This window comes from Eriocheir sinensis, chromosome 1 (genome assembly GCF_024679095.1).
Source record: "Eriocheir sinensis breed Jianghai 21 chromosome 1, ASM2467909v1, whole genome shotgun sequence".
In the NCBI taxonomy this organism is placed as follows: domain Eukaryota; kingdom Metazoa; phylum Arthropoda; class Malacostraca; order Decapoda; family Varunidae; genus Eriocheir; species Eriocheir sinensis.
The window spans coordinates 35,969,163-35,981,585 of NC_066509.1; positions in this window are offsets into that span (position 1 = coordinate 35,969,163).

The window sequence follows — 12,423 nt, forward strand, 5'->3', positions numbered from 1 at the left end:
CTTGCCCTCCCTTGCCCTCCATGTTTACACTCCTTTACCCACCCTTGCCCTCCCTTTCCCGCCTGTTTACCTCCTTTACCCACCCTTGCCCTCCCTTGCCCTCCATGTTTACTCTCCTCTACCCACCCCTTGCCTCCATTGCCCTCCACATTTACCTCCTTTACCCACCTTGCCCTCCCTTAACCTCCTGTAACCACCCTTGCCCTCCATGTTTACACTCCTTTACCCACCCTTGCTTTCCCTTGCCCTCCTGTACCCACCCTTGACCTCCCTTGACCTACTTTACACACCCTTGACCTCCTTGCTCTCCTTTACCCACCCTTGACCTCCCTTGCCCTCCTTTACCCACCCTTGACCTCCCTGTTTACACTCCACTACCCTCCCTTGCCCTTCTTTACCCTACCTTGCCCTCCTTTGCCCTCCTTTACCCACCCTTGACCTCCCTTGCCCTCCTTTACCCACCCTTGACCTCCCTTGCCCTCCTTTACCCACCCTTGACTTCCCTGTTTACCTCCTTTACCCTCCTTGCCCTCCTTTACCCTCCCTTGGCCTCCCTTGCCCTCCTTTACCCACCCTTTAGCTATCTTGCCCTCCTTTACCCACCCTTTACCTCCCTTGCCCTCCTTTACCCACCCTTAAGCAACCTTGCCCTTCTTTACCCACCCTTAACCTCCTTGCCTCCTTTACCCACCCTTGCCCTCCCTGTTTACCTCCTTTACCCACCCTTGACCCCCTGTTTACACTCCTTTACCCTCCCTTGACCTCCCTTGACCTCCTTTACCCACCCTTGACCTCCCTTGCCCTCCCTGTTTACCTCCTTTACCCACCCTTGACCTCCTTTGACCTCCTTTACCCACCCTTGGCCTCCCTTGCCCTCCTGTTTACACTCCTTTACCAACCCTTGCCCTCCAAGTTTACACTCCTTTACCACCCTTGCCCTCCTGTTTACACTCCTTTACCCACCTTGACCTCCCTTGCCCTCCCTGTTTACCTCCTTTATCCACCTTGCCCTCCCTTGCCCTCCATGTTTACCTCCTTTACCGCCATTGTTCTCCCTTGTCCAACTTTGCCTCCCCAAATTTGCCCATGTCCACACTCCCCACCCTTCCCAGTCTTTTCCACCTTCACCCACACTTGCCTACACATCCTTGTCCTCCCTTGCCCATCCTACGTAATCATCCTTGCTCCCTTTGCCCCCCCCCTCCGTATCTTCGGCTCCTCAAGGGATGTCGATTAATCTTCACATGAGTTGGTCTGGGCAGAAGTGTCTCGTTTTATTCTGCCCTTTAAGTTCTTTAAGGGCTTCCATTTTGTATTCTCTCGTCTTTATGTCTCTCGAAACATGTTCTTCATTCTTCAATACTCGCGTCAGACAGAGCAAAGTACCCTCTCCTCCTCCTCCCTTCCTTTCCCACCCTCCTGTCCCCTACAGTATGGTATCCTCCCCTACCCTATCCTATACTACCCTACAACCTCCTCTGCCCGCCGGACCGACTTTTTCTTTCCAGAAACTCGTTGTAGGTTCGTAAATGTTTCATGGGTTTGCCGTCATTTGTCAAGATGAAAAACTAGCACCCGCGTCTGCAAGTTATTAATTCGCTCCGCCGTGCTGGTAACTGTTGCTTTCTGGTGTTCTTTAATTATAATCTTTCATGAGCTGATGTAAAGAGGCACACACAAACACACACACACACACACACACACACACACACACACACACACACACACACACACGTGGCCTTCAATTTTTACGGGCAAAGTCTGGAGGAATCTTGTTAAGTCAAGTTGCACCCAAACCCTTATGAGCAAATTCGAATACACACAGGCACACACACACACACACACAAAAAAAAAAAAAAAAAAAAACTCGCTGTCTTCAATATTTACAGTCAAAGTCTGGAGGAGTCTTGTTACCAACAATGTCTCAAGCTGCACCCAAACTCTTACGAACTGTTCCGAACACACACAGTATAACACACCAGGTAAGGATGACTCTACAGGTAGCTAATTAAATAGGCTAAAATAATTGAAACACGAAGATGGACGTTGTAATGAAATAAAACACCAAATTTGTCTCGTATACGAAATAAATCCTAAACCAATAAGGAATCACGGAACAAAAAAGTCAAACAAGATTGGAATTACAGGATAGAAAAGGTCATAATGAAGCAAGGTGACACATTAGTGAATAATATACCAGGTGACCTTGATTAGTCATGCTTCTTCCTGGAAATGTAACCCTAAATTTTGTATGACCTTAATAACATATTGGATCATTATCAGGGCAGCGAAATTACCGATGATTGCAATTGGTTTCTTGTTAGACCTGATGAGCTAATCCCAGCCGTCACCCTCTTCCACTCGTCCTTATCCTCTCTTCCCTTCCCTTCCCTTTCCTTCCCTTCCTTTCCCTCCATCTCCCTCCCTTTCCTCTCCTTCCCTTCCTTTTCTTCCCTTCCTTTTCCTCCCTTCCCTTCCTTTCCCTTCCTTTTATTCCCTTCCTTTCCCTCCTTTCCTTTCCCTTTGCTTCCCTTCCTTTCCTTTCGTTCGCCTTGAAGTATGAGGCGGAATATCATCAATGCTATCATCTGAGCATCATTATCTCTTCAACTAACTTGCACCATTCTTTTTTTCGATATCTTGATTTACCTGACTTTATAACATTACAACTGATTCATGTTCGCCTGGAAGTGTGAAGCTAACTATCATCGATGCATCATCCTCCCCCTCGTGAATCAAATTGCGTCATTCTTTATTTGTGTCTTGTTTTAATTCACCTCGTTCTTATCACATTGTTATTGCAACCTCTTCGCTTTAGGGTATTAGAGAAAGTATCATCAATGCATCGTCCCTTCTTTTGACTCAAGGGGAGCATTCGAATTCCTCATCTTGCTCTTTTTCTTCGTCTTTTCCATATTTTCACTACTTTTTGTTCGCCTTGAGTGTGAGGGAGAACATCGTCACGGCATGAGGCCACATCGAGGGCGTGCTTAAGAACCTCGCAAGTCCTCGTCCTCTGGCTCTTCACCTCCTCTCTTCACTGTTAATTAAGGCCGATACAATGCAGCCACATAGAGAGCGAGACAAAGAGCCCACACGTCCTCCACCTCCTCGTCTTGTCCTCGTCACCTCCTCTCCACGGCACAGGCTTGAGGGCAACACCTCAGGCCACGACGAAGGGTACGACCGAGAGCAAGGGTCATGAGAACAATCAACACCTCACTCGCGTCGGTCGTCACTGTTCCGTCAGCAGGCAAATCAAGGCCGTAAGGAGCGTGTGCACCCATTAGACGCTCCTGGCCCGCCATTACCCGCCGACGCCGCCTCCTCGGGACTTGCATCACGGCAGGGCCACACAGAGCCGCCTCAAGGGCCTGGCGAGCCGCCGCGGTGCCGGGGCGTGTGTGGGAACAGCCTGGGAATATTGGAGAACAGCTTGTGTAGGGGTGGGGATAGGGGGTTGGAAGCGAGTGGGGGGATGTTTGGGTGTTTGGGTGGGTGATTTTTGGAGGGGTCAAGGATGTTTTGGGGATGGGGGGGGGGTTGTGTGTGTGTGTGTGTGTGTGTGTGTGTGTGTGTGTGTGTGTGTGTGTGTGTGTGTGTGTGGAACAGTTCGTAAGGGTTTGGGTGCAGCTTGAGACATTAAGCTGGTAACAAGACGTCTCCAGACTTTGACTGTAAAAATTGAAGACAGCGAGTTTTTTTTTTTTTTTTTTTTTTTTTTTGTGTGTGTGTGTGTGTGCCTGTGTGTATTCAAATTAGCTCATAAGGGTTTGGGTGCAGCTTGACTTAACAAGATTCCTCCAGACTTTGCCCGTAAAAACTGAAGACCACGTGTGTGTGTCTGTGTGTGTGTGTGTGTGTGTGTGTGTGTGTGTGTGTGTGTGTGTGTGTGTGTGTGTGCTCTCTTTACATCAGCTCATGAAAGATTATAATTAAAGAACACCGGGAAAGCAACAGTTACCAGCACGGCGGAGCGATTTAACATCTTGCAGACGCGGAAGCTCGTTTTTCATCTTGACAAAATTTAATGACGGCAAACTCATGAAACATTTACGATCCTACAACGAGTTTGGGGAAAGAAAAAGGCGGTCCGGCGGGCAGGGGAGGTGGTAGGGTAGGATAGGATAGGGTAGGGGGAGAATACGATACTGTAGGGGACAGGAGGGTTAGGGAGGGGAAGGGGAGGAGGGAGGAGAGGGTACTTTTGCTCCGTCTGACGCAGTATTGAAGAATGAACATGTTTCGAGAGACATAAAGACGAGAGAATACAAAATGGAAGCCCTTAAAGAACTTAAAGGCAGAACAAAACGATACACGACCGCCCAGACCAACTCGCGTGTAGATTAATCGACATACGTTCAGGAGCCGGAGGATAAGGAGGGGGGCAAAGGGGGCCAGGATGATTACGTAGGATGGGCAAGGGAGGACAAGGATGTGTAGGCAGGTGTGGGCGAGGGTGGAAAAGACTGGGGAAGGGTGGGCGAGTGTGAACATGGGCAAGGTGGGGGAGGCGAAGGTGGACAAGGGAGAACAATGGCGGGTAAAGGGGTGTAAACATGGAGGGCAAGGGAGGTCAAGGGTGGGTAAAGGAGTGTAAACAGGGAGGGCAAGGGAGGGTAAAGGAGTGTAAACATGGAGGGCAAGGGAGGTGAAGGGTGGGTAAAGGAGTGTAAACATGGAGGGCAAGAGAGGGCAAGGGTGGGTAAAGGAGTGTAAACATGGAGGGCAAGGGTGGGTAAAGGAGTGTAAACATGGAGGGCAAGGGAGGGCAAGGGTGGGTAAAGGAGTGTAAACATGGAGGGCAAGGGAGGTCAAGGGTGGGTAAAGGAGGTCAAAGGAGGTCAAAGGTGGGTAAAGGAGTGTAAACAAGGAGGGCAAGGGAGGTCAAGGGTGGGTAAAGGAGGTCAAAGGAGGTCAAGGGTGGGTAGAGGAGTGTAAACAGGAGGGCAAGGGAGGTCAGGGGTGGGTAAAGGTGTAAACAGGGAGGGCAAGGAGGTCAAGGTGGGTAAAGGAGTGTAAACAGGGAGGGCAAGGAGGCAAGGGTGGGTAAAGGAGTGTAAACATGGAGGGCAAGGGTGGGTAACGGAGTGTAAACAGGGAGGGCAAGGGAGGTCAAGGGTGGGTGAGGAGTGTAAACAGGAGGGCAAGGGAGGTCAAGGAGGTGTAAAGGTGTAAACAGGAAGGGCAAGGGAGGTCAAGGGTGGGTAAAAGAGTGTAAACAGGGAGGGCAAAGGAGGGCAAGGGTGGGTAAGGTGTAAACAGGGAGGGCAAGGGAGGTCAAGGGTGGGTAAAGGAGGGCAAGGGAGGTCAAGGGAGGGTAAAGGAGTGTAAACATGGAGGGCAAGGGAGGTCAAGGGTGGGTAAAGGAGTGTAAACAGGGAGGGCAAGGGAGGTTAAGGGTGGGTAAAGGAGTGTAAACAGGGAGGGCAAGGGAGGTCAGGGGTGGGTAAAGGAGGGCAAGGGAGGTCAAGGGTGGGTAAAGGAGTGTAAACAGGGAGGGCAAGGGTGGGTAAAGGAGTGTAAACAGGGAGGGAGGGGTGGGTAAAGGAGGGCAAGGGAGGGCAAGGGTGGGTAAAGGAGGTCAAGGGAGGGCAAGGGTGGGTAAAGGAGGTCAGGGGAGGGCAAGGGTGGGTAAAGGAGTGTAAACAGGGAGGGCAAGGGTGGGTAAAGGAGGGCAAGGGAGGTCAAGGGTGGGTAAAGGAGTGTAAACAGGGAGGGAAAGGGTGGGTAGAGGAGTGTAAACAGGGAGAGCAAGGGTGGGTAAAGGAGTGAAAACGGGGAGGGCAAGGGTGGGAAAAGGAGGGCAAGGGAGGTCACGGTTGGGTAAAGGTGGGCAAGGGAGGTCACGGGTGGGTAAAGGAGTGTAAACAGGGAGGGCAAGGGTGGGTAAAGGAGGGCAAGGGAGGTTAAGGGTGGGTAAAGGAGTGTAAACAGGGAGGGCAAGGGTGGGTAAAGGAGGGCAAGGGAGGTCAAGGGTGGGTAAAGGAGTGTAAACAGGGAGGGCAAGGGTGGGTAAAGGAGGGCAAGGGAGGTCAAGGGTGGGTAAAGGAGGGCAAGAGAAAGCAAGGGTAGGTAAAGGAGTGTAAACATGGAGGGCAGGGAGGGTAAAGGTGTTAACAAGGAGGCCAAAGGAGGTAAAGGGTGGGTAAAGGAGTGTAAACAGGAAGGGCAGGGGAGGGTAAAATAGTGTAAACATGGAGGGCAAGGTGGGTAAAGGAGGGTAAGGGAGGGCAAGGGAGGTAAAGGAGTGTAAACAGGGAGGGCAAGGGAGGTCAAGGGTGGGTAAAGGTGTAAACAGGAGGGCAAGGGAGGGCAAGGGTGGGTAAAGGAGGACAAGGGAGGTCAAGGGTGGGTAAAGGTGTAAACAGGGAGGGCAAGGGAGGTCAAGGGTGGGTAAAGGAGTGGCAGGGAGGGCAAGGGAGGTCAAGGGTGGGTAAGGAGTGTAAACATGGAGGGCAAGGAGAGCAAGGGTGGGTAAAGGAGGGCAAGGGAGGGCAATGGTGAGTAAAGGTGTAAACAGGAGGTCAAGGGTGGGTGAGGTGTAAACAGGGAGGGCAAGGGTGGGTGAAGGAGGCAAGGGAGTTCAAGGGTGGGTAAAGGAGGGCAAGGGAGGTCAAGGGTGGGTAAAGGAGGGCAAGGGAGGTCAAGGGTGGGTAAAGGAGAGCAAGGAGGTCAAGGGGTGGGTAAAGGAGGGCAAGGGTGGGTAAAGGAGGGCAAGGGAGGTCAAGGGTGGGTAAGGAGGGCAAGGGTGGGTAAAGGAGGGTGGGTAAAGGAGGGCAAGGGAGGGTAAAGGAGGGCAATGGAGGGCAAGGGTTGGTAAAGGAGTGTAAAAAGCGAGGTCAAGGGTGGGTAAAGGAGTGCAAGGGAGGGCAAGGGTGGGTAAAGGAGGGCAAGGGAGGGCAAGGGTGGGTAAAGGAGTGTAAACAGGGAGGTCAAGGGTGGGTAAAGGAGGGCAAGGGAGGGCAAGGGTGGGTAAAGGAGGACAAGAGAGGTCAAGGGTGGGTAAAGGAGGGCAAGGGTGGGTAAGAAGGGCGGGTACCTCTGTCCGGCATCAAGTCGTAAATTTAGGAACTTTAAGAACCGCGGAAGCACGTGTTTCAGAACTCCAAAAGAGGAAGACGTGAGAGATTCCTTCAGCTTTTTCTCAAGAAGAGTGAGGAGAAGGAGGAGAAGGAGGAGGAGGAGGAGGAAGAGGAAGAACACAAAAAAAGGAAGAACAAACAACAGCAGACCTGCTGGTCTTTACGAGGCTGTTTGTGACAAGCTACACTAACTATCTAATCAAAGGTGGAAGATGAAGGACAGCAAAGGCGAAGGCTCCTCCCCAAGCCCCCATCCCTCAAGCCAAAGCTGGCAGGAAAGGAAAAAGAACCATGCAGCATGGAAAAACTGCATGGAATTTATGTAGGAAAGAGGAAAGAACTACCATTACTGCTACCACTAACCGGGCGATAAAAGCGGACAAGGACACCAGTATTCGAAAGAACTTAACGTTATTATGACAATGAGTAATATCTTAGTTGCTGGTTGGATTCAAAATACTTGTTTAATCTATTCTTGAAGGCCGTAACTGTTGTAATATCAACGACATCACAGGGGAGAGCGTTCCAAACATTAGCAACTCGATTGAAGAAGTGTTTAGCTTCGTGCGACGAGAATCTTTTTCCACTTATCTTTAAATTGTGATGTCTTCTTGTTCTATTCGATCGATCAATTGTAAAGTAATCATCCGCATTAGTATCACTGAATCCTTTAAACATTTTAAACACTTCTATTAGATCGCCTCGCATTCTTCGTTTTGACAGGCTGAATAAATTTACTTCTTTAAGCCTTTGTTCATATGATAAATTTATCAACCTAGGAATCATCTTTGTTACTCTTCGTTGAACCCTTTCCAACTTTTCTATGTCTTTTCTGTAGTAGGGAGACCAAAACTGTACACAGTACTCTAGACGGGGTCGAACCAACGAATTATACAGTTTTAATTACTTTTTCCGATTTATTATTAAAGACTCGTCCGATGAAGCCAACCAATTTGTTTGCAGTTTTAACTACCTCTGAACAATGCTGACTGGGCTTTAAATCGCTTGATATAGTGATTCCAAGATCCTTTTCTTTACTTACTGCAGAAAGTTGTTGGCCATTCATTACGTACCGAACGCGATTGTTATTTTTTCCGATGTGCAACACTTTACATTTGTCAACGTTAAATTTCATTTGCCATTGATTGGCCCAACGTGCAAGTCGATCTTGTAAAGCTTCTTCGTCGAGTGTCGCAGTTACTTTACTAGCAATTTTTGTGTCATCAGCAAATTTTGATACTTTGCAAGTGAGCCCATCATCGATATCATTAACATAAATTAAGAAGAGCATGGGGCCAAGCACTGATCCTTGAGGTACGCCGCTTCTGACATCGAGCCAGTTAGATGTAACACCGTTTAGAACTACTCTCTGTTTCCGCTCAGAGAGCCAGTCCACAAGCCAATTGTGAATGTTACTCAAGATACCGTGCGCCAATAGTTTGCTGAGCAATCGTTGGTGGGGGACCTTATCAAATGCCTTTTGAAAATCCAGATATATGATATCTACTGATCTGCTTTCATCGAACACTTCAAAAATATAATGAAAAAAATCAAGTAAGTTAGTTAAACACGAACGTTTACTACGGAAGCCATGTTGCGAGTTATTTATTATATTATTTTCTTCGAAGAATTTCACCATATTGTCGCGAATGATAGTCTCCATTAAATTACAAACAATCGATGTCAGGCTAATTGGTCGCAGATAAAAAAAAAATGTCAATTTTCAGAACGTCACAGTTGTCTTGTTTGTTTGTGGCTGAGAACGTAAGTTTAACCCGTTCAACTTTCCGACAGGTGTGCTAATAAATTATAACTCCCTGCCTCTTTTGCCTGTTTGTTGCTCAGATGAATACATCCCTGCCTGTCTAATCCACCATTTAGGAGTTTTTAACTCAGGAACTCAGTTGCTTTGCTTGTGTTTTTCAATTGACACAACCCACCTGTCTAACCTTATCCATTCAGGTGTGTTAAGTCAGACACCCACTCTTTTATTTGTTTGTTGCTAAGACGAACACAACCCCACCTGTCGAACCTCATCCACTCAGGTGTGTTAAGTCAGACACCCACCCTTTTATTTGTTTGTTGCTAAGACGAACACAACACCACCTGTCTAGCCTCATCCACTCAGGTGTGATATTTAGGCACAAACCCTGTCTTGAGAGGAAGGCGATCCCACCGCCGCCACTAGACCATTAACCATCACCACCACCATCACCACCATCTCTTTCATCATATTTATTACCACTCCTTCGCTATCATCACCACTACCACTGCTCCAAACACTACCACCTCAATCCCGCCGCCACTAGACCACTAGACGAAGAGAGGAGGAGGACGAAGAAAGGAGGAGGACGACGAGTTGAGGAGGACGAGGAGGAGTAGGAGTATAGGAAAATAATTCTGCCTTGGCAACGGGAACAGAGCAACATCAAGTGGCGGTGCAACATTAAGGGAACGTCACCACGTTCAGAGTGTTGCGACTCGTGTGTGTTGCGAGGTGAAGGACGCCTGACACCACTGACACCGCCACTGTCACTCCTCATGTGGCTGCTGCTTGCTTCCTCCTCCTTAATCTGCCCTTGCCCTCCCTCCCTCCCTCCCTTACTTTTATCCTCTTCCTTCACCTCCTCTTTATGTCCTTCCTTGCCTCTTTCTTTCCCTCTCCTATGTCCTCCTCTCCTCTCATCTCCTCCCCTCTCCTTTTCCCTTACCCCCTCCCTTGCTTCCCTCTGTCCTGGAAGCTGGAAAGGTGACAAGCAGGTGTTATGGGAGGAAGGGGGGAGGGGGGAAGAGGCGGAGGGGGAAGGGGGTCGTCTGGATGCTTTACCAACACTAAAATGGTCTTTATACTGTCAGGTCCAAAGAGGTGTTGTGATGGCAGTAACACTCGCCTTTACGTGCTAACACCGCCATCACCGCTGACGTGTTACTGCTGCCACCACCACCGCCACCACCACCACTACTACGACCAAAATGTACATACACTAACTCCATCATTGTAATGCCGGGATGTGTAGGGAGGAGGAAAAACTTAAAGATATAAAACAAAAGACCAGAGGGTACGTCATTGTAAGTGATTATAAGTATCTATAAGTGAGTATAAGTGATTACAAGTAGTTATAAGTGATCATAAGTAGTTAGTTATAAGTGATTATCAGTCATTATAAGGCCATCATAAGTATGTGATTAATTATAAGAAGCTATCATTAATCACAACCTATAACACTATGTATCGGAAAGCTTGGGTTGTCTATATATTGTATAACATAACAAATCCCCCCTCAGACTACAATTACACAATGTGGTGCAATACTTCACGCCACTGTCCCGCCAGAATTCAGCGTCAGCCGTCCTCAAGCAGTTGCCAGCCACCTTGTTCGTAAATGTCCTATCTGATAAAGTCATCCACCTTACTTAGATTTTTTTCGCAGCTCCAAAAGTAAATTTCGTCACCTTGCAAGTTAAGAGATCATAACCCATATGTACTACTTGCCCCCCCCTTTTCCCGCTCTTACGGGACGCCGCTCTCGCCGCAGGCGAGTATAAAAATTCGGGGTGGCTTTTCCCGGGCATCACTTGTCCTCTCACCCAACTGTTGTGCCCACAGGTACATACGTGACTCTCCCTCATCCCCCCATTTTTTCCCCCTACGTGCTCCCCAGTGTTAGTTATCGTCTCCCCTTTAACTAACCTGTGTCTTAATTATCATGTCAATGCATTTCTGATCCTATTAAGTTAAATAGATCACTCGCCCGCTCACCCAACTGTTGTGCCCACAGGTTTGGCGGCCAACTCCTGCCCCACACCCACAAACCCACACACATACAACCTCTACACCTACACGAACCCGTGATTCTTTCCCAATGTGTTCTTTTAGTTGTTAACCTCAGTACTCCTCTTTTTTTCCGTGATAGGGTAGAAAGAAGGAAACCCCTTAACAATATATTCATTTGAGCTTCATACAATTTGTAAAAGAGGCAAAATGCAGCTTCTCTCACATGCTTTTGAATTGCAATGTTAAAGAGTAATAAAACATGAAAGACCTCCTCTAATTTTCCACTTGCATGCTAAAAACAATTGTAAGAGAGAGAGAAGCTTTCTTGGCTATATCCTGCACCGCATACTGCCGCTGCATCGCGCTCCTGGGAATTAGGGGCGCTGTTATGATGACTCATCAGGGTTGGCATTAAAAAAAAAACACCCTTCCCCCCCAAAAAAAAAAAATAGTAAGTGTTAAAATATTTTACATAAAATTTAGTTTTATTTCCTATTGATAAATAAGGTCCATATATCTACATGAAATGAAATGGAAAATCCATAAAGATCTTCCAAAAAAATATAAATAACATCAAAGTTTTTTTTTTCTTCTGTATCTTATTTGTGTTCTAGTTTTTGCTTAGACACACCTGACACATCATCACTCAGCCACCACGCTACGACACAAGCCAAACCATACTCGGATACTCCACATTACACCCAGCCATATCACACAGTCACACCACAAATCGCACATAAATTGAGGCCATCTTACAACGTGACTATACCTCGCCGCTATAGCAAATCGTTTCGCACAACACCACTTCGTACACATGAAAAACTAGTGTTTTCTATTTCATCAACCTTTTCCACTAAGAATAAATCAGGGCTCAATCTTATAGTTTCCAATGCCACACAGTTTGTGATAATTGTTTTACTGAAATCGATCCAGCAGTTTGAAACTACTATATCAGTAGAGGCAGTAGCCACAAAGGGACCAACCTGCCAAAAAGGAGCAACACCTAAACAAGTGTCTGTCCTTCAGATAACACTTCACACATCTTGTTTTACCCTTCACTACTTTTTAATTTATTATTTAAATTGATTTAATATATAAATACGAAGAATAAACAAAAAACTAACACCCCCAAAAAATAAAGCCCCCCGAAACAAAACAACCCTTTTTTTTTAAACCCGGGTTTTTCTCCAACCCTGTGACTCAGAACAACAATGGCCGCCTTAGCATACACACACTGTACGTATGTACAATTTTCAGTCCACAGACGACAGTGTGAAGTGGCAAATATATTTATTTATTTATTTATTTAGATATAATGTACCAAAATTATGTTTTCAGTTTCTTTGAAGTTACTGCATTTGAATAGATATTTGAGTTTACCAACTGATATTATCATGCTGGTGTTAGTAAAATGGCTGTGCAATGTTATAGATTTAGAAACAACATATAATTAAAACCATAATACCTGATGAAAACTACAAAGATACAAAAAAAAAACGCTAGTTTTATTGATGTTTTTTTCGTTTAAACCAGGGGTGTCAAACTCATGGCCCGCGGGATAGT